Genomic DNA, 25,979 nt, shown 5'->3' with positions numbered 1-25,979 from the left:
CCATCTCCAAGTTCATTATCATCCCTGACAAACAGGTCCAGAGGAAAGGGTTTCAATGTAGGTCTAATAGTTTTCTATCATGACAACTTTTGAGGACTCTGATATTTCAAATGGTATAGTAGGAAGAATGTAGCTTGGATATAATAAAATTAGTGTTAAATATACAAAAACAATATCACTATACATTTCCTAAAGCCATTTGTGAACAGAAATTCCTTGAAACCCACCTGGAAGGAGGGAGGACATACTGACAACTGTGGCTTCCTGAGGAATAGCATGAGCTCGTTGGGAGGGAGGGATGCATTAGAAGGGGACTTTAACCTAGCCTGACATATCTTCACATCATACATAGAATATAAAACAAAAGCATATTTGTAAAACTCAGAGACAAAATGAGTTTAAAGAGGTGGAAAACATGTATGGCTTATTCTTCTTTTCTGACAGTGGTTAGAATTATCTTCTGATTCTTTCAGCACTAATGGTCATAGAGGTTTGCTCAGTTGTTATATTGAGGGTACAGGCTCATCTTTCCCGCTCTCTGTGATGCAAACTAGGCAGGAAACTTCCAAGAAAGTTCAATGATGAAGTACTTCACATTTCATAAAGGAAAACATGTACAGGATAAATTCAGAATCTGATTTGGGGAGAATGGAGGACTAAAGACCTAGGGAAAATTTTCAACAAATTTTTACAAATCCAAAGAGAAAGTGGCAAACAAAAGAATATGGAATACAAAGTGATCTGTGGGGTCATTGCAGGTATTGAGTAGTTAAGACAAATAGGTTTTAGAGGAGATAATTGGTGGCATGGGCACAGAAGAGCTAGCCCCATCCCTTGGTGGCAAACCCAAGCCACATAGCTGCCTGAATAATTCCATGAGCACAGATGAGGTGGGAGTACATCGTGGGAGAACTGGCTGTAATAGGAATTTCTAAATGGTCTTTTAATAAAAAACCCAGAACCAGATTCTGGGGTAAATGCTGAAAGATCAGAGAGTCAAGAAACAAGTCACTGCCATGTCTTACCTCTAGGACTCCTCAGGCTGCAAAGGGCAATTAATACATGGATGCTTACTTGAGCTTAGTTCATTCTCTACATTTACACATTCCAGGACTGAAACCCAGGGAATTGACCTACGCGTGGTGGGTTGGCTCTTCTCAACTCAGTTAAAGCAACCAAGACAAATTTCCATAGTCACAGCCACAGGCCAAGCTGATCCACACAATCCCTCATGAGGTCCTCTTCTCAAGTGGTTCTAGATTGTGTTGACAATTAAAACTAACCATCACCCTGCTCTAGCAGAGGTCACATCAGTATCCAGAACCCCAGAGGCCACACCTATACCCAGAACGCCAAGTAAGACCCTGGCCACAGACTACCAACATTCCTCAGAGCCTGTCCAACTTGACCCCAACAGCACCCCTCCCATTGTCACCTATAGCTGACAAAAACCTTTGCTAAGAGATTGAGAATATGCTTCTATAGTAGATTACAAAGCTCAAAGCCATTGGTGGCTTGATTCCACAGAAATAGTGGCTGACAACAGTGTCTCTAGGAAATGCATATGCCACTGGGAAGGAAATCCTGTGCTTGTGACAGTGCAGGGAGGGGAAGACGTGCAATGTGTGATGTCCTGGGTCTCAGTCCTTTGAGTAAGAAAAAAATGTGAACTAACATGGCTTTCATGGACTCTGTGGCAGGGTTGAAAAGCCCCTAGGTACCTTCAATGGACAATTGGATTGTCTCTTGTCCTCAGCTGGAGCTTCTGTTTTGAGTGGCTATAGAGCTCTCTGCTCTACCCACTAAGATCTTGCAACATGATACAGACTGAGCCTGCTCTAGTTTTCCTTGTGGATGTCACTGGTCTTTGGTACAAGTCAAGACTGTTTAGAGGTTATGGTCAAATCTGTGTCCTCTTACACGCTGCCTTGACTTCTGCAACTGCTTCTCCTGACCCCTCAGCTGTGCTTCTTCAAGTCTGTGGGAAGTGGTGGGGTCACCTGAGCATCCCTCATTGTCTCCTAGACGGCTTCTCCTGGCAGACCCTCCCCTCACTCCCACACTACCTGGACTCTGTGCAGCAGAATGGTTTGTGAATCTAGGGATGTTTAAGGGTCTAGGTAGGATTTACCTCCCTTTTCCTTTCCAATAGGGAGAGGTTGCTAGGTCTATAGGCACATGACCAAATATATAGGAGACGCCCCCCCATGTACAGTTATTTGGAAAGCAGCAGTTATAGAAAGCAGCAAACTGTGTTTGAAGGAGAAAATAATGACATTCTGCCTGCACTCGCCTTCTCTCATTAGCTTTGTCCCTGCATTTCTCTCTGATTCCATAGATTTGCTATTGTTTTGTGTTTGGATTTTGACTTTCCAGCACTTCAGCTGGCACTTCGGTTGCTTTTCTACTCCCGATTCCATTTGAACTATTGTTCTTTCTGATGTATAATTACAGCCTCAGCCGGAAGTCTAGATAACATTAAGCTGGAAAGCCCCTGTTAATAGGCATTTGTACCACAGAAAGGAAATGAGTGCATTTGTGTGATAAATGAAAGTGTTATCTTGTAGGAATAGTGAACATGAAGGTTAGGTAATGTGAAGATTCAATGACGTTTTCCCAAGTCCAAGGATTGTGCTTGGGAACTATATTTCCCTTGGGTTAGAGGCTAATGTTAAGCAGGCAGAGAACTGGAAGCTGATAAAGGAATTACTAATACTGCCGTTTGTTTTACAAATTTCAATTAAAGGATTTAATATGATGGCTAAGCTATAAATTACATTTAGTAAAGCTATAAGACTGGCATTTTCCTTAATTTAATATTCTTGCTTAGTGCCAGGAGGCATTAATCCTGGAGGCATAGGGTGATCCAAAACTCAAACTAAATCCTTGGTATTTATGATTCCTGATTTAACAAAGAAAACCGTGCATTAGGCTGCAGAGTGGAATAAAGTAATTTTTCCCCCTTTTAGAGCCTAGAATTTAATAGGATCCCACTTCACTCAAACATTTAACAAATCTCTGAATAGAGTGAATGTTTGGACAAATCACTACAGTTTCTCTTTCATTAGTTCAACAATTGTAAATGAAATAGATTTTACTTTGTTCTGTCTCCAAGCCAATAAAGATGATCATTTAAGGAAAATAACCACCACAGCACGAATGTTTGTATCTAGTATTACCAATTTATAAAAGCCCTTAAAATGCCAGTTCTGTTCAATTTATAAGGGTGTGGGTCCTATGATATTTCCACTCAGGTGAAGAAATCTTGTCTACAACCATGGGACTTAAAATGACTTTGATAATTGTTTACATTTTCTATTCACACCTTGTTAAAGGGCTAACTCTAGTCCTCTTTCTTTCTCTCTCCTCTTTCTTATGTCCCCCACGCCCTCTGTGTGGTCAGTGTACAGCCGTATTCAATCTCCAGTTACTCATGTCCTTTATATAAAATTGTGTGGACTATTTGAATATAACCCATTGCTCATACTTTTATACTTCATATCCTTTCTATATTGCTTCAATACACAAATAAAATATAAATGATATATAAGTAGTAATTGTTTGGGGGATAATGACAGGAAAAATAGTTCTGAACATTTTCAGAACTGATACCATTTACTGAATGAAAGGGTATAGGACCTAGATAAGAGAGACTGGCTCTATCTATTTATATCTATTTAATTTAATACATATTTACATATAACACATAATGGCATATGTAACAATGTTCCTGTTTCTTCCAGTTTCATTTAGTGAGGCTTTTATTTGAGCTGTTTTCAGTGAGACCAACGACATAGCACAGTAAAGATATTTAAATCAAATGCTCCTTGCATCTTCTTTCTTGAAGTCAAGGCAATGTCTTGGTGGTTGGAAGCTGACTAACACGGATGAAAATGAGTGGAAAGAAAATAAAGGCAAGGCACAGAAACCAGCAAGATACCAACCACAACACTGATTATAAATAAATAAGACAGCAAATCAAGTCAGAATCTAAGAGTGCTCTACTAAGAGACCCAGAAGGTATTTCTGCATGAGTGTTACCAATGGTGTCATTCACGAAAATAGTTACTAACAACAGCCTTCTCTACCATGGATGCCAATATCTTAGGATCAAATTCCTTAGAGCTATTTTGGTTCTTTCCTATGCCTTCATCCCTTGTTCTCTCTGTTCTAATCACATTGACTTATTTTGTTTTCCTTGGTTGGTTTGGTCTGTTCTGGTTTTGGTACTAGGGATCCAACTCAGTAAGCAGGTATTAGACCACTGAGAAACATCCTCAGCCCTGGCTTCCTCTCAGGTATCTATCTCCTTTCTGTTCTTAGGAACTGTGTCCATATGGTTCTGGTACCTTGATTACTGCTTAGTTCTACCCAACTCACTCACCTAGCTCCCTCACAGTCTTTCCAGTTCCAAGAGAAGCTTTCTTCTTCTGTGTATTAGGCAAGGACTCCTTGCTATGTATACTTATACCAACCTTGGCAACTCACTACCATTGCAGTTGACCACTATTCTATTTTGTTAGCTCTTTAATATCTGCCTCCCTCGATGGATTGATATTTCCATAGGGGTAAGGACCATAATTTTTCTTGATTACAATTATGTTGCCTGGCACATGATAAGGAAAAATCCTAATAGTATCAATATACAAACAAAGCAGAAACCTGTTATTATAAATTGACTTGTATCCTCAGGAAATACACTGAAATCATGTGAGCTTCTGATGTCTAGATATAACCTTATCTAGGAACAGGCTCTTCACAGATGTCTTTAAAGTCATTAGGGTGGAGCCATAATCCAAGATGACTAGCATTTATGTAAAAATGCAAAAGTGACCTGTCAAGACAGATGCACATAGACAAGAAGCTGTGTGACAAGAGAAGCAGAGATTGGAGTGATACAGCAGTTAAACCACAAAAACAGATCAGTAGTCATGACAAGAAGCTGAGAAGAGAGAAGGAAGGATTCTATTTCCAGTCTTAGACACCTTGATTTTAGACTTCCAGAACTGGAAGACAGCAAGTTCTTTTTGTTTAAGACCACCAAGTTTAGAACACATTGTCACTGGAGTCTTAAAACACAGAGATGATGCCAATGGTTAGAACAGCCAGCAGCAAGTGGTTCTGATGTCTAGTGGAACCTGGGACTTGATTGATCAAATACACGAAGCTTGGCATAATTAAGCTGAGATGATAAGCACATTTCAGGGGTTGGCCTTGGTAGATCCAGAGAATGGGCACCCCACAAACAAAGCTAAAAGTTAAAACATGCACAAGCATGTATATATACTACAATTGCATGGTTTTATTTATTCCTAAATATATCCCATGGGTAAATTGTATCATCATTAATTTATAGGTAAAGAAAGTGGGAATGATGTTAAGAAAAGCAGCACCTTGACTTGAACCCAGGCAATTGTGAAGAACAGACATCAGGGACAAACAATAACAGAAAATACCATGTTATGTCTAATCATTTAGTTTCTGGGGAATATTTTTGATGAATTTATACGGGTCAAATTATTTTATAAGCTGGAGCTATACATTGATATCCAGCCTATTTCAAAGCTGTTATTGACATCAAGGTATATGTTTCTATTCTGTTTGTTTTTGACAACACTGTCAATCAGTGTACATGTTTCATAAGCCTCTAGGCAGTATGAGATGATGCTGCCATCATATCTGAAACTTTGCATTTATCACCGCCTCATTAAAACCCAGAAATCCTGATGACATTTCAGAGCTGACTCTTTCCTCTCTTACAGGGTCTTTTCTTCAACTCCTAAAGTAGGTCAACTAGTAGCCCAGGCTGAGAGAAGGAGAATGTAGAGAAATCAAAAGCTGGAAGGAATTACACTGGGGAAAGATATCATTAATTTTTCCTATAGAGAGAGCTGCATCTCTCAAATATGAAGTCTATTCTCAGAATTCCCAAGAGAAAGAAATTTCGTTTTGTCTCTCGGGAAAGAGAGTGTGAGTCTAGTGGAGAGACGGAGACAGTCAGTGAGAAACTCCCAGCTTCAAATTGGAGCAATTGCCTTTAAAGAAACTGAGTTTCCAGTTGCTTTGTCTCTGGTGATGGTGACTATTTCCTCCTGTGTGAAATAAGAGAAGAGTAGCCAGGTTTTCCCCCCAGACGTATTTACTTTTATTTTATGTGTATGAGTGTTTGTCTGAATGTATGTATGTTTGCCATGTGTACATAGTACCCAGAGGAGGGAGTTGGAGCCCCTGACACTGGAATTGCAGACTGTCATGAACTGCCACATGGGTGCTGGAAATTAAACCTGATTCTCTGGAAGAGCAAGTCCTCTTAACAACTGAACCATCTCTCTGACCCTCAACTAGAATTTTAAAAGACAAAATGAAATGCAGTGGACAGTGTTTCCACACTCAGTTCAATTGCTCTAAGAAGGTTCTAGTAGTAGGGGGTCATGGTTTCTTCCATTTGTGTCCCAATAGTGTTCACTTTATGTTTTCTAGCTTTACTCTTTTGCTGTTTGTTCTGTTGGATATTTTTTTCAGTGGTCTATCTATCTATCTATCTATCTATCTATCTATCTATCTATCTATCTATCATCTATCTATCTATCTATCTATCTATCTATCTATCTATCTTTCTTTCTTCTTCTTCTTCATCATCATCATCATCATGATCTATCTATCTATTTGCTCAGCCTTGTAGGGGCTCAAACTACACATCCCCTTTGCTGGACACCCCAGATGAATCATACAAGTACATGTTGAGGAAATTGCTCTTTAGAGTCACTTTCTATGTTATTTATTCTGTATTGACTTATGAGACCTCTGTAGATGAATTTCTAAACAGGCTTATTAAATAAGAAACACAGAGCCAAATACAAGGGTGCAAGCCATAGAGATCAGAGCAATAGCCAACAATTAACCTTAGCTCACCACATTGCCATAGTTTCCCAAGAGAGCCTCTTCCTGTCTAACCTACGACTTTATTGCCTCCCTGTTCTGCCTTCTCATTGGCTCTAAGCCCAGCCATATCACTTCCTCATAACTACCTGTCTATGGTTGGTACTGAGATTAAAGGTGTGTGTCACCACGCTTGGCTGTGTCCTAGAACACACAGAGACTCTGCCTGCCATGTGATTGGATTAAAGGCATATGCTACCACCTCCTGACTTCTGTTTTTGGCTGACTATGACCTCTGATCTCCAGGCAAACTTTATTTATTAACATACAAATAAAATATCACATTCCAGCCCAAATAAAATAGCACCACAGACCTCTATGTAAATTTGGAAATTTTGGACATATCAGTACTTTTCATAGTTATTTTCCTTCTCTAGATATTCCTCTCTCAGATTTTCTTTTTCCTTTAGATTACTTAAGGTCCCCTCATATGCTAATAATAATATTGCAAAACATAAATAACATTTCAAAATATAGTGAGGTTTTCCTTTTTTAAAAAATGGGGTTTTCAAATTAGAAATCCACTGAGCTCAAGTAGCGATCACTGAAATTCTGTCCAGAATTTTATAGGAACATCAATACATGAGGGAATACACCAACAAATAAAGGAAGCAATAATAATAAATAATAAATTTGAGTTGATATATCAAGATGACATGTTGTACCACCAGACCCTACATTGTCAGGGTGTCTGCAAAAGATAGCACTATTCTTAGTCTATAGAAGAAAAAAAAAGACGAGGTTACTCTGCCAGTTAGATTTTGTCTACTTGATGCAAGCTAAAGTCATCTAGAAAGAGAGTCCCTCAAGTGAGGAATTGTTTCCATCAGATTGGCCTGTTGGCAAGTCTATGTGGCAATTTTCTTGATTAATGATTGATCTGAGAGGGCCCAGCTCACTGTGGGTAATCACTACTAGTCAGATGGTCCTAAGTTATATAAGAAATAAAACTGAGCAATCCTTGAAAGCAAACTTAATAACTAGTGTTCTTTTGTGGTCTCTGCTTCTGTTCCTGCCTCCAAGATTCCTGCTTGAGTTACTGCCTTGCCTCCTTTAATGATGGACTGTGATCTTAACACATTTCCTCCCCCAAAGCTGGTGCGTCACCCTCTACTCTTGACTGTCTTCTAGGGGTGTGGTAAGCCTGTGAAGGAATGAGCAGCCTTCCTTTGAGAATGTGCATACGTACAGGATCAGAGCATCAGAGCATGGGCGAATGTTTTTCCTAAAGTCTGAGACAGTCTGCTTCCTGTCCTTTGCTGTCGCTAGTACATCCATCTGTTCATGATAGATTTCTTAGTCACCTCTGGTGGTGTGATTCTGACTCCTTGAGTATTTTGTCCCTGCCACCCATGGGGAATGCATGCTGTCAAAGCATCTGCTACCTTCCTCCTCCCTGTAAACTCTGAGGCAGGGAATTCACTAGAGAGCTTTTAGTGACGTCTACCTTGCCTGGCAGTGAGGAAAGTTGACCATCTGTCTGTGGTTATGGAGACTCCTTCACTGACCTCGTGTGTTCAGTTTCCTGGACTGAATGCTTCCATCCTTATCCATCCCATTTGTCTGGTGACTTTTATCCTCATCTTTCCGTGATGGTTAAGAAATTGAAATTTTTCCAGAAAAGACAAAATCTATAATTTCAATAATGGGAAAAAAATCTATCCCACTATGCTATGACTTCTTTTATTTTGTCTTTTGAGAAAGGGTCTCACATAGCCAAGACTGGCCTTGCGATACAGCTGAGAGTGACAAGGAGTTCATGGTCTTCTGAATCCACCTCCCAAGTGCTTCCTGGAATTAAAGACGTGTGCTACCAGGCCCTGTTGGCTTTGGTTTTCTAAAGTACACTGTCTTAGTTTGCTTTTGTTCCTGCCATATAATGCTATGACTAAATGCAACTGAGGGAGAAATGGGTTTATTGCATCTTTCAGTTAGGGTCCGGTCCTGAGAGAAGCCGATGCAGGAGCTCAAGGCAGGAATGTGGAGGCAGAGACCATGGAGGGATGCTTCTTATTTGCTCACTTCCCTTGGCTTGGTCAGATTGCTTTGTATACAAGCCAGGGCTACCTGTCCCCAGGGCACAACACACACTTACCTGGGCTCTCTCACATCAATCATTAATCAAGAAAATGTCCCATAGATATGCCCATAAGCCAATCTGATGGAGGCAACTCCTCAGTTGAGGTTTCTTCTTCCTTGGTGACTCTAGTTTGCTTCAAGTTGACAAAAACTAACCAGCACAGTTTACTGTTTGTGCTTATTGTTACTGAAATTCTTTGGGATTTAATTACCATAATAATACTTATTGTCTGAATCTATAAAAATGTAGTGATGAAATTTCTCCCTGGTCATTCCCTCTGCCCTCTTGAAAGTCCTGTGTTTTTGGATGAAGAAACAAATTAGAAAGTTGTAATGATATCTTCAACCAAGGGGTTTACTCAGTGTGTGTGTGTGTGTGTGTGTGTGTGTGTGTGTGTGTGTGTGTGTGTGTGTATGTGTGTGTGTGTGATGGCTGGCTTTCAATGTAAAGAATGAAGTACAGATAGATATGGCCCATGTTTGTATCCCTGCTCTGTGCATGCCTTCCCTCTGTTTAGAAAAGCCTCCAATATCATCCTTGCTGAACATTGTGCACATTCCTCTCAAACGCATGGGTCTGTCCCTTTAGATACATAAAAGGGCAATCAAGAGATGGCCAATGTACAAATTCTTAGATTTTTCTGATGTGTTGAATTGGAAACGTTTTATGAACAATAAAAATCAGGACAATCAGCACACGTGCAAACGAGGCTCTGGGGCTATCTGCTGTCAGCTTTCATATTCCAGTACAGTCATATTTTCATTATTCATAGGCTAGGACACAGTCTTACCCTACTTTCTCTCCCCAGTCTAGCATCTGTTGCTCTCCTCTTCATTTTCAATTCTGTGAATTTCCCCTCCATATTATTTTAAGATTTAAGTGTCCAGATGGATGCTGATTTTTCCTCACACCTGACTTCCCAAGCAAGCACTGAGTATTAGATTTTTCACTAGGCACGAGCCATTCACTCCCCCTGGCCTCCTTTTTGTAACATGTACAGTTTCTCCCTTTTTGGTTTTAATGGTCTCATTAAGGGCATTAGAAATGGAGACTCTTGAACATCATTTACCCAAGCACCATCCAGATTTCAACAGAGAATGGGCTGAGAGAAAGAGAAAAAGAGCCCCAATTCCTATTTAACATCAGCCAAGCTTATCATACCTCTCTTTCAAGGATGGGTTTGTAATTAATATGGGCAACAAAGAGGCAAGTAGTACATGGGCTACCCAAGCAAGTCACCTCAATGCTTTTATATTGTTAATAAGACATAAATGTGGCTAATAAAGCAGTTTTATATTGCACCAATGAAACACAATTTCAGAATGTAATGCAAATCATACTTAATTAGTAGCCTTTAAGATGCCTGCAGGCCTATTTTCACAGAGAATTTGATGTTTTGGAAAGGGATCCAGAAGTCACAAACCCCAAGTCACTCAATTTCCCAGGGGGCTCAAGGTATTCACAAGCCTGGAAACTTGATTGAGACTTAAAATTCTTCAGTGGTATCCATTTTAGAGCAGTGTCCCAGAGCCACACTGCACTCCAGTCATGAGCCAGGAAACCAACAAGCACTGTCAGTGTTGGATCTTTCCTTCACAAGATATTTGTCATTCTTGATACTGTCTTATGGCAAACAAGATCCCAAAGCTGAACAAAAGCCAGCACACTGTGTCAAGAGGCAAGGGCTTATCCCTCTACTCCTAAGTTTTGTGGCTCAACATTCTATGCAATTCCTAGTTAATTTGCCTTTCTTTTTTTCTTTTTGCTCCTTTCCCCTCAGCCCTAATCATTTTTTAAGTTATGTTTCCTTTTCCTTATGTCCATTTTTCTTTATGTCTTGTGAGTCTGAGATATTGAAGTAAAATGATCATATAACTCATCATTTTGATCCATTTTATCTTTTTCTTCTTCATCATCCATGTTTTTATTTAATTCACTGCTTTCCCTTTTCTTGGGCAGTGCTTGGGATTGCACTCAGGGCCTTGCATACTTTAGGCAAGAGATCAACCACTGAGATAAACCTCTAGCTCCATTGCACTATTCTTACAGACCTGCCATGTAATCATTAATACCTGTTCAGTGCAAAACAAAGTTCCATTTGGCACAGATGTTATTGTTACTCTTTTGTGTGTGTGTGTGTGTGTGTGTTACATTCTCTCATACTGTGGGCAGCCTTATGAGAGGTCCACAGGGGAAAAAAATCAAAGCCTTCAACCAGCTTTCAGGAAGGAATGATGCCTAGCAGCCAAGTGCATTAGTGAACTTAGAAACAGACTGCTCAAGCTTGTTACACGTTGAGAAGGCTACAGACCTCACAGACAGCTTGTCTACAACTTAGAGGAACCTAGAGGCAGAATTCCCTAGATAAGCTGTTTTCAAATTTCTACCAGTTATGTGTTTTTTTGAAATAAAACAGTATTTTCACATTTATTTTTATTTATGTGTGTATGTGTCTTTGTGATGTATGCCACATATGTCCATATTTGCATGGAAACCAGAAAAGGACACTGGATCCTATGAAGCTAGATTTACAGACAGTTGTAAAGCATCCAATGGAGGTACTGGGAACAGAAATGCAGTCCTCTGGAAAGGCAGGATGTGCTCTTAAGTGCAGATAAGGAGGGGAGCAGACAAGGAAGGAGGCAGAGGAAGAGAGGAGGGATGGGGAGAGTGAGATACAATGAGCATCATTCAATAAAAATGGAAGTCACCATCTTTATAAACTAATCTTGAAGTCTCTTCTATCACATGCAGCTTCTGTGCAGATGAACCATGGCACAGTGTTTCTGCACACCAGGAGACATAGTTACTACAAGGATTCTGTTTTCTCTATAGTGTTATTAAATATTCAGTGGTTTTCCATTCAAGAATTTAGGAAACTTTTACACACACAATTTCTGACACAATCATTTTCATTAATTTGTCTGCTTTATACTTGTGACCTTTCAGTATGTCACCATTTGTGATCTTTTAACTTGTTCTTTTATCTGGACACACATTAAAAAAAGTGAATGGCTAAGTACCGTTCTCATAGTCCTATCAATCAGAGGATTTTTCTGGTTCAAGAGAAGGCTAGCAATTTGGTCAAATCTCCTTGCAGATGTGCTAATGGAAACCTCCTGACAATCAGCAAAAATTATTTAGTTGGTGGAAGAACTATCAAAGATCTGGCTGTCTGGGAGTATTCATGATAAGAAAGTCTAAGATGTGTGACCTGTAGGGGTGCAGCTCTTTGAGAAATGCCACATACGCACTGATACCTTTGGACTCTATGTAATAAATGCTTCTTGCCAACTGGACAACTAGGTAACCAAATTTAAATGCTTACTTTGATTCAGTGTTTTTTTTTCCCTCCAAGGGTACCTTATTGGTGGGCTTGTCTGTCATATTCCACAAGAGATATGTTTATCTCTCCTTTGGTCATATTAACTATCATTGACAATTAGAATGAATAATTCCTGGGACTTATACAATGGTAGAATTGACTCATTACTGAACTTACTATCTGAATTCTTCCATAAAGAGAAATTGTCTTCCTTTGCTATTTGGTAACAAGTTAGTATAATTCTTATACAAAGCCAGGGGATAACACCTTTAATTTCCATTTATTGGCTATGTTTCAAATACCATAATTTTTCAAAGCTGACCAATTATTGCCATTATTATTATTTTTGCTATTAAGATAAACAACATTTAAGTGCTTTAAAAAAGTTTTAATAAATTAGAGTTATTACTCTTATTGATGTTGAAATTGTACCACATATGGCAACCTGGAGCCTCATTTAGACTCTTGAACCCTTTAGACACAATGCTAACAGTTTTCAACATTCTCATTCTCACATCTTTCAAGACTCACCTTGCACACTTCTCCTGCAGACTGGAACTCAGCTATTTATTGAGCACTTCTGGTTTCCTCCACATGAACATGCTGTTTAGATATTTATCTTCTTTTTAATTGTGTGTGTGTGTGTGTGTGTGTGTGTGTGTGTGTGTGTGTCTCATGTGGGTATGTGAGGTACCTGAAGAAGCCTGATGTATATGCTGTAGCTAGAATTATAGCAACTGTGAGTTGCTTAAAATGGGTGCTGGGAACTGAACTCAGGCCCTCTGCAAGAGGAGTGCACACTCTTAACTGATGAGCCATCTCTCCAGCCCTGAGAGTGCTGTTGAGAACCCACATTCCGAGTTCTGAAATTCTTTCTGTGGGAGGGTTTTCCCCAGCATTTCCAGTAAGTTCAACAGTCAATCTTTTGAGAAAGCATTAAAACAAGTTTAATAAATAGTGTTTTACTATGACTTTAGGATTTTCTTTTACTGTGAACAAGCTTAAGCATTGCTTCACATACCTAAGTGTAAAAGGCACTCAGAAAATGCTTTTGATTAAAAGGCATTGATGTCTCACTTAGGCCCACAAGGTAGCTAAAAGCTGAACAAGCCTAGCATTTCTGTCTTCAGTTTGTGTCTCCTTTACTTTGGGTTAGACTCTTGCTTAACTCTGTAAAGACAAAACAATCGCTGAGTTAGTATGTATCTACCTAACCTATGTCACCCCTCTTCAAGGATAAAGACAGAAAGACCTCATTCTCCAAAATTGGAAGTCATCTTGGATTCCAGGAACAACCATGCCTTGTAGTCCAGGATTGCTACCCAATCCCATTGAAGACAGTTATCTGGCATGCAATGTTATATCCTGGCACTGACCATCTCGAAGGAAGGAAATAAATTTGTTCCCTTGTGCAATGACTGCTTTGACACCTCCTTTTGGGATCACCTTGCTGTGGCAGAGCGGAGACAATGATTGGTGGGAACACATTTTGCCCATGACTGCTTAATTAGACTGATCACTTGCTTATTTTATTGTGTTTCTGTGTGTGTCTCTGTGTTGTGTAAGTGCATGTATATAGGAGGGTGCCTGTGCCTATGTGTATACATACACAGAGGCCAGAGGAGGACATTGCATGTCCTGATCTACCCTCTTTTTCTCTTACTCTCTTTAGACATAGTGTTTCACTGAACCTGGGCCTAGGCTGGCAGCCAGTAAGCCTCAGCCATCCCCTATGTCTACCCCTTACCACACTGGGAGTATTGGCACACAGGGGCATGCCTTGCTTTTTTTTTTTTTTTTTTTTCAGGGTGAATGCTGAAAGATGAGAGAAGCAGAACAGCCAGTCACTAGTTCTTTTCTCTACAAAATCTTCAGCCTCAAGGGAGTGAGTTCCTGTCTTCTCACGCCTCATATACCTTTCTCTGCGGTGCCACATTACTTCCTGGGATTAAAGGCGTGTGTGCTTCCCAAGCAAAGGCATGGGATCTCAAGTGCTAGGATTAAAGGCATGTGCCACCACTGCCTGGCTCTGTTTCTCTCCAATACTGGATCAATCTCATGTAGCCCAGTGTGGCCTTGAACTCAGAGATCTAGACAGATCTCTGCCTCCCAAGTGATAGGATTAAAGGAGTGTGCCACCACTGCCTGACCTCTATGCCTTGCTTTTTATATGGGTGCTAGGGATATGGACTCATGCCTCCGTTTTTGTGCAACAACGGCTCCTTACCTATAGAGCCATCTCCACAGTTTCCATTACCCTTCTCTTAATTGGCCATGTGGGATCGGTAGCTCAAGGGCTGGTAGAGCTGGGATTTGTGTTATAAAATCCTGGTTACACAAGGGCTATTATCTTCTCCTGTTCACCATCCTATTTAAAATAGCACCACTTCTTGGTTTCAGAAGCTCTTTTCGACAGTGCTCCGAGTATGCTCTGGGGAGCTCTGGGATTCCTCAACACTATTTCGGGGAGTGTGGAGAGTGTGAAACATTTTCCATGGTGACAGTATAGTCTTTGACTTTTCACTGTCATTAGCTCATGAGTGCCCAGTGGAATTTTCCACAGGCTGGGGGAGGTGTGAGATTGCTGCAGCTCCAGTGCAGGAACCACTGTCTTTTATTAAGGCAGGCAGTTTTTAAAAACAGCACAAATATAAAGCAATATCAATCTCCTCATTAACATTTTTGTTTCAATTCTTTGTTTAATTAAATTTCTCAATCTTTTGTGAAGTACCATTGAAGAGTGTTAGAATTCTTGCCTGTAACACCTGATCCAAGAGGATAATGAAAGGAAAAAAAATAATTGAGTTAGTGTCATACTTCCAGTTAAAGTATGAGGGTATACAGGAAAATATATTCCGGGATTTTTGAAAACATAAGAATTTTAATATGGAAGATTGTACTGAAGCTGCTTCTGTGTGGGTGAGAAAACAAAGGGAGGGATGGAAGGTCATACCACACCATCACAGTCCTGGCTAAATGGAAGTCACAGAGCACAGTCTAGGGTTCAGGTCAATGCAGGTGGTCAAGCCATGGCTGTCTCATGGGCAGTCAGCTCTGCTGAACATTTTCACCATGGTTATTGGTAGTCAAGTGTTATTGACCTAGATTTATATTAATACATTTTCTTTCTAAGATATACTGTAAATGATCTATTGTTTACTTTTAAGTGAATTTTGCAGAAGGCATGGGGAGATTATATACAAAATTTTCCTATTGAGCACTGACTATTTAACTTTATAGATATATGGGAAGCCCAGTTCAGCTACTACCATGATTAAGGCATGCCCAGAGGAGTGGTTTTCCTTCTCCATCAAGATATGTATATATGGAATGAATCTTGGTGCTGTGTCTTGTGATATGGTATAGCAAGTTCTACAATTCCTGCCAGGGACTCTGAACCTGCCTCCTTAACATGAATGGAAGTGTTCAGGGAGAACACCACTGTGAAAATACTGGATTGCCATCACAGACCTGCTTTTTTGGACCTAGAACTTTAACTTTGTTCTTAGAGAAAATGGTGGTTACGTATAAGGGATCTCAGCAGTCCCAAGTTGAGGACATATACTGTGCCAGCGTTGTAGGGACAAAGAGAAGCAATCATAGTTCCAGAAACCATCAAATGATACCATGAGAAAGCTGAGAGCAACCATGGGAACCCAAATAATTGTGCTGCAGGACGCATTCCACAGCTGTGTCCTAGCTGCTTATTAGCTCTTTCCCCATGGTGTGAAAGAGAACAAACTAACGTGCACATCAGTCTGTTGTCTCCACTACCCAGGAGATAAACCAATTCTCTCAAGATTGCTTCCCCTCCAGCCACCAGTCCTTATTTGCCTTTGTATTGCTCATCTGGCTATTATTTATAAAGTGGCAGAGATTAGGTTTCAGAGTGAAACTGGATTTGGTGCTGGAGGTTATGTCTACTTTTCAAAAGTAAATGTTTTTTAATAAACTCAGATAAGAGAGAATTGCTCTTGGAAGGATGCCTACTTGGTCTTTGGAAGGAGCATTCTTTCTCCACAATCTCTAATGTGGGCACCATTCTTTGGTTTGGGACTTGGTGTTCTGTTGTTCATGAAGTCAGAAACATCAGTTTGGAGTGACTGAATATGAGCTCCTATGTCTAGAGCTAGCTAGCTGTTTTTACTTTAAAAATCTGCTTATTGATTTAAAGAAGGATCTTGAGCAAACAACCAACAAGATCTTTAATTTTTAAACATTCATTTTAAATTATATTTTATGTTTGTTTACTTATTTATTGTGTGTTATCTGTGTATGTGTGTACATGAGACATAATGCATGTACAGAGGATGGAAGACAGCTTGTGGGGTGGGAGTAGATTCTCTCCTTCCACTGTGTGGATTCTAGGGGTCAAATTCAAGAGTTAAGCTTGGTGGCAGGTGCCTTTACACTCTGAGCCATCTCACAAGCCTGCCACTGGTGAGATCTTATCCTTAGATTTGTGCCATCTAATGTGGACCCAACCAAGACAGAAATTTATAAATCTGTTCCTGATGTATTAGCTTACAATGGAGAGTCTCTTTATGGATTCCAGGACATTACATATAGTCCATTGTCCCAAGGGCTGTTTTCTGAAATGTAGTTCTTCCTGGAAAAGTAGATAGATAGTAGTTGGAGCCAGGTAAGCTGGATCTTAGGTAATTAATCAGGCCACTGCTGCAAGATAGTGGGTGAGTCACAGAAGGGTCATTTCACCGATGGTTTCTGTGTCCTCCTTTACAGCCATGGTGAAGCAGCCATCGTCTGCCATTGCATTGCAGCTCTTCTCCACTCAACATTATGTGTGCATCAACCCCACAATTATTCTTCAACAGCAAGGAACAGAATTTAGCTTCCCAATAGTGAAACCACATTCATGTTTTTCTAGATTTATATCATTCATGACTGAAAGTCCATAGCAAAGTGCAGAGACAGAGAACTGGAGAGATGGCTCAGTGGTTAAGAGCACTTGCTATTCTTTCAGAGGACCTGAGTTTGTTTCTTACATCCACTTGAGTGGCCTGCTATTGCCCGAAACTACAGATCCAGGGTATTTGACATATTCTTCTGTCCTCCCTGGGTACCTGAATATCACATACACACACACACACACACACACACACACACACACACACACACACACACACTGCTCAGACAAGAATGCTTAGTTAACCTGTTTCAATACATCTGTCTGTCAGCTTTGGGGTTACTTTCTTTTCCTTTTCTTTTCTTTCTTTATTGAAAATAGATTTTTAGAAATGCATTGTATTGTGATCATGATTTCCTCTCTCTCACCTCCTCTCAGATCCTTCCTAACTCTCCACCCATCCTACTCCAAGCCTTCTTTTTCTTTCTCTATAAAACAAACAGGCAAATAAAAACAATAAATAAATAAACCAAAAAAGAACAAAGCAAACAGAAAACAAAACAAAACAACAAAAAAACCCAAAACCAAAACCAAAGGAAAAGCATGAGAAGAGCATACACACAGAGAGACACATGCACACACAGAAACCCCCCAAAACACAAAATTGGAAACCATATTATATAAGCACCAGTAAGGTTAAAAAAAAATTCCTGGAAAAAGCATTATGTGACATACACATGCAAAAAAATTTCCAAAAATTTCATTGAATTTGTTTTGAGTTGGCCACCTACTGCTGGGCATGGGTCCTGCCCTTAAGTGTGGTTTATATACCCAGTTAGACTCCATTGGAAAAAAACAAATTTCCCTTTGCAAATAGTTGCCAACCAGAGATAACTTCTTGATTAGGGATGGGGAACATGTCTAATTCGCCATTTCAGCATTTGGACCCCATCTGGTTTGGACCTATGTAGGCCCTGTGCATACTGCCACTGTCTCTGTGAGTTCCTTTATATGTCAGTCCTGTTGTGTCTGGAAGCCATTGCTCCTTGGTGCCTTCCATCCCCATTGGCTCTTAGAATCTTTCCTCTTCCTCTTCAGCAAAGTTACCAGATTAGTGTCTTGCTCAGCCATCACCAGAGAAGCTTCCACTTGGGCTCATTTTTAAGACCTAAGTATTAATTTTCAGATCCATAGATGGGTGTTATCTACATATGAGTATTATATGCCCATAAATTCTCACCAATGCAACCATTTTATCCCATGGGGCTATAACAAATAAAAAAGAAACAGTTCCTGTGAAGTGTTAAGTGGATTTGGGACGTAGTTGCGTGGTGACTGCAATGGGTCCCACATCTTGTTATTCTTATCTTCTCTCACAGTAGAGTTGATGACTATAACTATTGAGCCTATATCATAAGTGCTGTTTTATCCTCTGCATTCCTTTTGTGGATCACTTGGCATGGAAGCTATAAGATACTCAGTTATGCTTAAAGAGAGGACCATGGGTGGAAACTGACATCTCTAGCCAATAGCCATGCCAATGTGCCACCTTAGAATGAAGACTCTAGCTTCAATCAAATCTTCAGGTGACTGGGGCGCTTGATGACATTATGACTATGATCTCAGGAGACCTCATGAGCAAATAAACTGCTCCTGAATTTTTGTTCTTCAGAAATTGTGAGGCATTGCTGCTTGAGGCTGCAACATCTTTGGATAATTTGTTATGTGGTAATAGATAATTACAGCAGTATAGAGATGTTCAATAAATCATCATAATTATTATTGTTTTTGTTAAGGTTTAGTCAGTTACATTATATTTTAGCTTTTGAAGGGGCTTATTTTGGTGTGGTAAGCGCCCAGATAATCATGGACACCTGCTATACTGCTATAGAATAGACAGTTTCTGTAAGTGGCTCATTTGTCTTAGTGTGCAGAAGTAATTTTCATTACTTTCACTTATTTTGTGATCCTTTATAATAGTTATTTAAATAGTGCCTGCACCATTTATTTATGCCAGACCAATTGGCATGGGAACTTTAAGATTACTATATTAGGATGTATGTTAAAGAAAAGAGAAGGAAAAAATTGAATTCAAATACAGGTGAATCCTTTGTGTCCCCAGTTGTATGTTTTGAAGCCCAGTGTCTAGGTCTTGACTGAGACTACCATACAAGGAGCTGGAATAAATTAAGGTCATGAAGAATTCCATTGATTTACATGCCAATCAGTAATTGAACTTTTGTAATCATTTGGGAAATTACCTGTCTCTGAAATATAACTAGATTGCAGCATTGAAAAATTATATTATAATAATATATATGTTATATGTATTGTATATGTATACACACCACACACACACACACATACACACATACAGAGCTACTTCATCCATCTTGGGAATATACATACACTGAAATACTTCAGTATAGAGGAAACTAGCCCTTGTGGTATTTCCCAGCTACATCTTTTATGTCCTTCCAGACTGACACACAGGAATATCCCTACTAAAGATGTCACTGCATATAATCTTAAGAACCCTGGCAAGAAAGTTAGCTTCTGATTGCATCTTCATTCTTGTCAACTATGTGGACATGAACTGATGATTTCTGTGAGCATGAGATTTCCATATGAACTTGCAGTAGGTCTCACCTCAAAGCCCTTAGGTTTAAGTCATGTAAACACATGCTTGTGTGTATTCACAAAGTGCTTGTGATGGAAAACACAATGAGAATTGACTCTGAGTCTGAATGAATGGAAAAAGACTGAAATTATCAAGAATGAAAACTTGAGCACAATCTTGTGTACATGATGAAAGATTTTCTGCTTACTTCATTATGCAGACTTATCTACAGACTCCCCTCTGCTCCTGAGATTCCATGGATTTTGATTTATGTCTCAGTTATTATACCCATTGCCCTTTATTTGAACAGGACAACAAATCCCGGCATGGAGAAGGGGAGAGGAATGTAAAGCCCTACCCCTCGCTGAGGAGCTATAGGCAATTGATAGCTGTTGGGAAAGGGAGAATCAGTTTTCTTCAAAAGTTCTGTCCCTGGTTGGTCAACCACTCTCCAGTGGAACACCATATATCCAAGAATATCTGTTTATCAGAAATGGACTTGATGGGTGAAAATAAAAAAAAATGCAGGTTGAGGTAGGGAGGGGGAAGTGAGGCTAGATCTGGGAAAAATTGGAGCAAGAGGCAAATGTAATTAAAATCCATTGTATGAAACCAGAAAATCAATAATTAACTCTAAATCCATATCTGTTGGACACAGACAAGATGTAGCATGTAACAAATAGACAATTCCATCTGTGACCTCCTGGCATCCCTGGCAGTCAAAATATTTGGCTCATTGAAAATAATACAGAAAATTATCTTCAGGTTACTGTTTAAGGAAAGGAACTAATGAATTCTGTGTTTGGGTTTGTGTCTCATCCTTGAAATAGCTCATTATATAGATGAGAAGATTTTAAAATCCAATGAAATTCCAAATCATAAACCCCTTTGCTGTCAAACCCTCCAGATGAGGAATACTTAACCTGTAACATGCTGCAGGTCTCTGGGTCTGCATTAGATTCTAATAAACCTCTCCTTTGAAATGTTATTTTTATTATTATAAACATTTAAAAGACTTACCACATAGTAGTAGATCTTAATGGTTTGATGAGGACTTTTATAGCACACACTTTTATATAATGCTTGTTTTGGGAATTGTTGATGCTGCTGTGATTTGTCTTGGCTCCAGAGGGCACACAGAAATGTGCTTCTGACAAATTTGAGCGTAAAGATGAACTGAAATGGATGGTAGGGAAAAAATGTGAATGTTTGCATGGAAACATACCACTGAACTTAGTGACCTTGAAGCAAATCTAATTATGTGGGTTTTGATCAATGCAGATGAATAAGCTTTTGTAAAACACCCTTGCATGCCCTGCCATAAAGATCGTTAGGGTATTTATATTGTTCAAGGGGAAGAATTAAACCTGTAATTAACCTCTACTCTGGATTTCATTGTTACAAACACTTTTGTAGTAGTTAATGTACTGTGGGATGTCCTTCTGTATGCTCTGAATATGAGTTGCTCTCCTTGGTTGATAATAAGGCAGTCTTGTCCTATGACAAGGCAAGATAAGGTTGGGCAGTTCAATCAAACTGAGGAAAAAAGGCAGAGTCGAGGCAGATGCAAGCCAGCTGCCCAAGGAACAAGATGTTAAAGGACATATAAGCCACAGGCCACATGGTGATACATAGATCATTAGAAACAGATTAATTTAAATGTAAGGGCTAGTTAGTAATAAGCCTGAGCCACTGGCCTAGCATTTATAATTAGTATAAGTCTCTGTGCTGTAATTTGGGAAGTGACTGCTGGGTATAATAGGGCAGATGGGGGAGAAAGCTCCACCTCTGTTTACAAATGGTACTCAACATGAGGCACATACATTCACATAAAGCCTGAAAAAGCTTTAAAAAGGGGGAGGGGGATTCTAGACACACTAAAATGGAGCCAAAAGCAGCTTCATAGTTCACATCTCTCATGCAGGCTGCCATATTTGTGGTTTTCAGATTTGAGCTGCAGCATGGTAGGTTCCTGCATTCTCCAACATGGGACAAGATGAAGAGAGGCTTTTCCCAGTCATGTATTGTGCAGCAGATTTAGGGTTTTCCCTCATACAGACAAAAAGAGTTAAAGATATACAGTAAAAACAAATTCAGACAAAAAGGCCTATAAATAGGTCACAGCATGTTTAAAAAATGTGTGTAGGCTTGGGAGAGAAAGAGTACAAACAGTCATAAATTAAAGTCACTAAAAAGGGGAATAAAGTAATATAAAAAATAACCACCTAAAAATGGAAAATACACAGAGAGTCTGGATTATGTATACTATTGTGTTGTCTTTAAAAATTTTGACTACTATGAGACATTCAAGTATAAAAGCTGCTATATTAAACCAACCTATATATTTGAAAATATCTTAACTCAAAAATTTAAGTTAAAAAATGTGTCACTTTTGAGGAGAAGTTATATTATTGTTTCCACAGGAAATGAGAGACTAGGATTCATTCTGGGTTAAGAAAATCAGGTTTGATCAAGAAGACCCCTGAAAATCCTAACTACAGACATGGAAAAAAATCAACTTAAAGTAACTACAAGACTGCATATTTTACCTGCTCAAACATAAAACAAAAGGTTATCTTTGGTTGGTTTGTGAATAACACACAATTTATATTTATGTTAACACAGATATATATTTTACCTTTAAAAGTTTATATATTTTCAGAACAAGGGAATCAGACACCAATAAAAATGGGTAGCCATGATTCAATGTTTCAATGTACCTCTGTTACAGTTTCCTCTGAGTTATGCATCCAAAATAGCTTCAAGGTTACTGGTTGAGATTGACCAACCGTACAGATACCCCATTCAGGACTTGACTATAATTCTAAATTTTCTCAGGGTCCCCATAAGATTACCGGTGCCCACAATCAACAGGAAGTAGTCTAGAGAACTATGCCTAAATCCCCAAAATACTGTTAATGAATGTGTGTTTTCACTTAAGGAGGGTTGGTTATAAATTGTTATTGGACAGTCAATCTCTTTCTAAAGAAGAAAGGGGATAGGATAAAAAAATGTTAAAAATAAGATAGATTACTCAATCTACTTTAATCCAAAAACAACTGTTTATCTCAAAATATTTTATATTGGGATGGATTTTAATTTATTGATACAAATTTAAAGTTAATTTTTATACTGTATGTATATTTCTATTCTTGTTTAAGGTATTATGCTTATACACCATAATTACAAATTACAATTATCCATAGCCCATTGATTGACCAAAACCCACCCATCCCACCACTTGGGAATGTGGATGTTAAAATTACTTCCTGCTGTCTGGGAGTGGAAGCATCTTTAGGGAATCCTGAAAAGAAAATTTTTGAGTTAGTTGTCAAGTCCTGGAAGAGTTAGCTGTATAATTTGTACAGTATAATGGGAAAGTGTAGGGCTTATCTTAAGTCATTGCTCAAGTTGACTGTGAAGCTGGATCATCTCAGCCAGCCATCTCGAAATTGTCCTGTGCAGTTTGTAGTCCAAAGCTGATCTTTGGGTGGCTTTATCATAGTCCATGTGGAATCATTGTTGTAGGATCTCATCATCTTTTTAGAGATTTCAAAATCACTGTTAGGTGTGGTCATGGTTCCCTGCAGAATTTTTTTTTGTGCCTACTCTGTGGTTTGGAGCAATATCAATTTTATCTGTGGCAGAATCATGGCTCACAGTCTTAAATTTGCAATACAACAGATTCCATTCTTCTTCACCAAGATATTCTTTGATTTAAAATCTCTGTGAGCAATAGAAGGCTTTCCTTTGGTACTAACAATCTCCATGTGAAGATGGGCAAGACCAGTGTATCTATTCAAGTAATCAAAAAGGGATCCATGCTCATGGTAATCTGACACCAGCCACAGCTGAGTCCATGTGCCATTCATTGTCTTTGTTGTCTGCTGCTATCAATCCTAGGATGTTTTCATGGTGTAACATCAGTCTGATAAATCGCTGTCTCTTGGAACCACCACTTGCCTCACCAAACTTCTCCAAACCAACCTTTGCCAATGCTTTCTTGTAACACGATGGTCTTCACAATTATTCTCTAGACAAGCAGCTGTAAACCCTTCATCTCCAGTAGCAGCATCACTGCCATCACCAACACAATAAGAAGCAATTAGCAACTCAGAGCAGCAGCCACCAACTCAGAGAAGCAGCCACCGCCTCCATGGTCCAGCTGCCACAGTTTGTGTTCTGGCTTGGGTTTGTGGCCTAGCCTAGCCCTGACTGCAGCTTCTACTCAGCAAACCTCCTAGGCTGGCCTCAAACTTGGGATCCTCCTGCCACCACCTCCTTCAGCAAAACCTACCAGTGAGAGGCACCACACCCAGCTGCTTGAGCTCATGCCTTAGTTGGGGACTGAAAGGCCATAGGCAAGCAGCTTTTTTCATGAATTCATGCCACAAACATTGGGTACTAAATGTAAGGTGAATTGCTAAGTTTCTTAGTAATAAAAAAAAAAAAAAACAGAGCCAGACATAGGCATGAAAACTGAGAGATCAGAGAAGCAGAACAAGCCACAGCCAATCTCCCTTTGCCAACTCTTCAGCTGATCTTGTTTCTTCAGACTGAAAGCCTCTGAGTCTTCACCTAAATGGATCTTAGTGGAACTGCTGCTAAAAGCTTCTAGTTTCTTGTCCTCACACCTTATATACTTTTCTGCTTCCTGCCATCACTTCCGGGGATTAAAGGCATGTGTCCTTCCCAAGCAAAGACATGAGATCTCAAGTGCTAGGATTAAAGATGTGTGCCACCATGCCTGGCTCTGTTCCCATTGTTTCCCTGAATTCAAAGAGATCCAGATGGAGCTCAGCCTCTCTAATGCTAGGATTAAAGGTGTGTGCTACCACTGCCTAACCTCTGTGTTTAATATAGTGGCTGTTCTGTTCTCTGACCCCCAGATAAGTTTATTGGCACGCACAATATATCAACCAGAGTGGCACTATTTGAAAGGATTAGAAAGTGTGTTGTTGTTGGATGAAGTATATCAAAGAGGTGGATTTTGAGGTTTCAGAGTCCCAAAACAGGACCAATTGCTCTCTCTGTGCCTAAAGATCAGGGTGTAGAATTCTCAGCTACTTCTCCAGCACCGTGTTTGCCTTCATGTCACCATGTACCCTGCCATAAAGATGATGGACTAAATTCTTCAACTGCAAGTAAGCTCACAATGAAATATTTTCTTTTTTAGGAGTTGCCTGGTTATGCTGTCTCTTCACAACAATAAAACAGTGGTTAAGACATCTACTCTGCAACTGAATGACAAACTCATGTCCCTTATCAAATTATAATTTAATGTCTTCATGAACTTTGTCTGCTCTTTTCTTCTCCTTCCTATGTCTTGTGTCCAATTTTTTTAGAAGAGTACTATTTCACTAAATCTTCTAAATTCTGTCCTAAACTATCTTTAAGGTACAAAGAAATTTGGAGAATATTTAACACTGCTCTCCCTGCTTAGAGAAGCACATGGATTTGGTTCTGAAGTCTGATTGATTAAATCACATTATAAAATTAATAATAACTCATTGCAGACATGGGTGGTGCAAAAACACTAGAAATTTCCACTCATGAATATGGACTTCATTAGAAGACTTCAATTTTTTCAGTTTATTTGTGATTGTCAAATCTATTCAAAAACAGGAGACAGGAGACAGCTTGAGAAGCCCACAAAAGATTCTTCATATTCTACATGATTTGGATCTTATTTATGCCCTCATCACTGATGTGCTGGAAGCATGGTCCCCAGGGTGATGGCATTGTGAGGATTTATGGAGCCTGCTAGAGGTAGGGACTCATAAGAAGTTCTTATGTCAACTGAGAGTGCTGCCTGTGGTGATATTTTATGTGTCCCCCAATAACGTTTATCTGAGGATCAGAGGGAAGAGCCAGCCACTATATTAGACATAGAAGTCAGGCAATGGTAGCACATGCCTTTAATCCTATCACTTGTGAAGCAGGGATCTGTCTGGATCTTTGTGAGTTCAAGGCCACACTGGGAACAGAGCAAGCATAGTGGCACATGCCTTAAATTTCAACACTAGTTAACCATACAGGTGTGGAGGTCTGTACAGACAGACAGGAAGTGACAGAGCTGGGCAGAAAGAGGAAGTGATATAGCTGGATGGAGAGAGGAAATGAGTTAGCAGAACAGAAAGGAATATAG

The 25,979-nt window shown here is 39.5% G+C and overlaps 1 long non-coding RNA gene across 3 annotated transcripts in view; it reads left to right on the top strand.

The window, feature by feature from the left end:
* Positions 1-25,264, top strand: part of LOC121832188 (uncharacterized) — a 141,117-nt gene extending 115,853 nt beyond the window's left edge. For all 3 annotated transcript variants that reach the window (XR_013042219.1, XR_013042220.1, XR_013042221.1), the window contains one exon: positions 25,008-25,264. This is a non-coding gene — a long non-coding RNA (uncharacterized LOC121832188). The remainder of the gene's footprint in view (positions 1-25,007) is intronic.
* The last annotated feature ends 715 nt before the right edge of the window (positions 25,265-25,979 follow it).

Source organism: Peromyscus maniculatus, chromosome 9 (genome assembly GCF_049852395.1).
Source record: "Peromyscus maniculatus bairdii isolate BWxNUB_F1_BW_parent chromosome 9, HU_Pman_BW_mat_3.1, whole genome shotgun sequence".
In the NCBI taxonomy this organism is placed as follows: domain Eukaryota; kingdom Metazoa; phylum Chordata; class Mammalia; order Rodentia; family Cricetidae; genus Peromyscus; species Peromyscus maniculatus.
The sequence above is the reverse complement of the archived record's forward strand: the minus strand, read 5'-3'. Positions and strand labels throughout refer to the sequence as shown.